General features: G+C 45.8%; 1 pseudogene; it reads right to left on the reverse strand.

Moving 5' to 3' along the window:
* Window positions 1–1,487: 1,487 nt before the first annotated feature.
* On the reverse strand, window positions 1,488–2,574 carry LOC148691709 (pentatricopeptide repeat-containing protein At1g80270, mitochondrial pseudogene; annotated as a pseudogene).
* Between the last annotated feature and the right edge of the window lie 407 nt (window positions 2,575–2,981).

A 2,981-nucleotide genomic window follows, 5' to 3' on the forward strand; every position in this document is an offset into this window, starting at 1 on the left:
TTGCAGATTCGAATCCACCTTTCGGATTCACCTGCGTTGAACTTGGTAACTTACCTTGTTCTCTACTAAATTGCCCCATGAATTCAGCCATTTGTCCCACTTGTCTCTTCAACTCAGTCACCTCTCGAGCTTGATTTTGCACTTCATTGGCGTAATTGTGCATGTCCTTTGTTTGTTTTTCTTGCCCCTGCGCCAATGTAGTTAGCAATTGAATAACTTGAGAATTATCAAAAGACGAACCTGAGTTGTTTTGGGATGATGGTGACTGGTTGGATTGGTATGGCCGTGGAAACCCAGGGGGATTTTGTTGAAATCCCCTTTGTTGTGCAGATGGTTGGGGCTCTCTCCACTTGAAATTAGGGTGATCTCTCCACCCGGGGTTGTAGGTGTTGGAGTACGGATCATATTTGGGTTGGTTTTGGCCTTGGAAACCAATGGCATTGGCAGATTCCCATCCTCCATTCTCTATCAACTGAGGGCATGTCTCGGATGGATGCCCTTGCATTGAACACACGCCACACACTTGGTTTTCTTGTGGTTTTGACCCCTTGACAACCTGAGACACAAGAGAAGTAAGATTAGCCAATTGTGATTGAATGTCAGAAATTGCACTTACCTCATTTACACTTTGTTGCCGTGGCCCCTCTCTTTGTCCAACACCTTCATATTGTTGAGCATTGTGTGCTCGGTTTGCAATTAGAGTTTTGGCATTCACCGGAGTCTTGTCCACTAATGCACCACCCGCCGAGGCATCTAGCATTTGACGTTCCATGGGCAGGAGTCCCTCGTAGAAATATTGAATGAGCAGCTCCTCCTTCATTTGATGCTGTGGACATGAAGCAACAAGTGATATAAAACGTTCATAATAAGATGGAAACGACTCACCTTGATTTTGTTGGATGCCACTAATTCGTTTCCTCAAGAGAATGATCTTTGCAGTGGGAAAGAATTTCTCTAAGAATGCACGTTTCATACTTTCCCAAGAATTGACAGTTCCGGGGGCCAATTCATACAACCAATCTTTGGCCTTGTCCACGAGGGAGAATGGAAAGGCCTTCATCTTCAAAATACTCCCATCCACGTTGATGGGTGTCATACTTGAGCAAACTACTTCAAATTCCTTAAGATGTTTGTTAGGATCTTCCATGGATAGCCCATGGAATTTAGGAATATGATGTAATAAACTAGACTTAAGTTCAAATTCTTCCGTCTTACCTTGAGCTGCCGTGGGGTATTGTATGCATAAAGGAACGGCATTGCCCATACCTGAGGCAGAGAGCTCTTTGATGGTTCGATTGTCCACGGCCATGGTTTGTACTTCCTCCACAAACTGTGTCGTGGCCTCTCCTTCCTCACCTCCTTCGTCAAACTCGGATGTAGAGCTAGGAGACGGTGGGTTAGGGTTTTGTTGATTCTTTTGCTTCCTCAAGTTTCGCTCAAAATCGTCGTCAAAGTCAAGGATGTGCTCACGAACAGGTTTTGAACTCCTAGTCATAAACAAGGACCTAGAAACAAGAACAAAAATAAGGTCAGTAACTAAAACGAAAATATATGAAAAAGAAATACAAGAATTAACGAGGGATTAGCAAAGTTGCTAATCCCCGGCAACGGCGCCAAAATTTGATGCGAAAATAGTTAAGCACACAAATTAACCCTCTTGTTGTCAAATTGTAGTAAGGATGCAAGTAGGGATCGTTCTGGACCGGGGATTAGGAGTAGGGCTGGGCACGGGCCGGGCCGGGCCCAATTTTGAAGGGACCGGACCGGACCTAGGTTCAAAGGGAACGGGACGGGCCGGGCCGGGGATTACATTTTTTAATATAAGAACCAGACATTACCCGGCCCGGTTGAAACTGGCCGGTTCGGTCCGGGTCCACGGGTCCATCAAGCAAATCCGACGCTGCTGTCTTCTTAAATGGATCAACTTGTGCCAACTGTGCCAGTGCAGATTTGTTGGGAAAGATATTATCTGCCTTCATCCTCTCCCAGATTCCGTAAGCTGGAGCCTTGGCGTTTATATAGGCCTGAATAAGAGAATGGAATTGACGAAGCTGGAGCCTTTTCAACCTCACCTGCTTCCACATAGAGTTTCACAAGTGCATCCCAAGTTAATGGGCCAATCTCGCAATTGTTATCTGCCATACGCTTGACAAGATCTTTACCCTTGTCAAGCATTTTATTGTTTGCATACACCTTCAACATCACAAAATAATGCTTGGAAGAAAGTTTCTTCCCTGATTTTAACAGCTTATCAAAAACTGCTTCTGCTTCTTCAATCTTGTTCAACTTTCCCCATGCTTCGATTGCAGCCAAACACTCTTCAAACAGAGGATTTGATTCACAAACCTTCCAAACTCTCCCTACTTCGTTGGCATCTCCCAACTCAGCATAAAGAGGAAGCAAAGATCGACAAGCCCAACGATTCTGTTTTAAGTTTCTAGATTCCATGTCCTTCAAAACCGCCTGAGCTTTTTCTTTAAGCCCACTAGCGGCATAGTGTCTAGCCAAGGTGGCTTTTGTGCTCAGGTCTGGCTCAATGCCTTCCGCCTTCATTGTCTCATAAACTTGCTCCATGATATGTCGGACTTCAAGAAGAAAATCGAGGATGAGATGTCGGACTTCAGAGTTCAGAGTTCAGAGACGGAAAGGTCGAGGTTGATCGAGAGAGAGAGCAAAGACTCTATTAGGGTAAAACCTAAAACCAACGGTCATGATTGGAAGGTATGTTTATTTTCAATCTGGGCCGTCCATTTCAATTACAAACGGGTCGGTTCGGGGCCCCGTTTTTCTATAAATCTGGAACCGGCCCGACCCTAGAATTCCATTACCTAGGCCCGCCCCGCCCCGTTTCCCCTATTTAAAAACAGGACCCGCCCCGTACCCGCCCCGACCCGCCTATACCCGCCCCTACCCGCGGGCCCAAGACCCGTTTGCCCAACCCTAATTAGGAGGGCTTGCTAAAACCTCTAAACTGACTCAAA

Source organism: Pyrus communis, chromosome 13 (genome assembly GCF_041283825.1).
Source record: "Pyrus communis isolate YQ-2024b chromosome 13, ASM4128382v1, whole genome shotgun sequence".
Lineage (NCBI taxonomy): Eukaryota > Viridiplantae > Streptophyta > Magnoliopsida > Rosales > Rosaceae > Pyrus > Pyrus communis.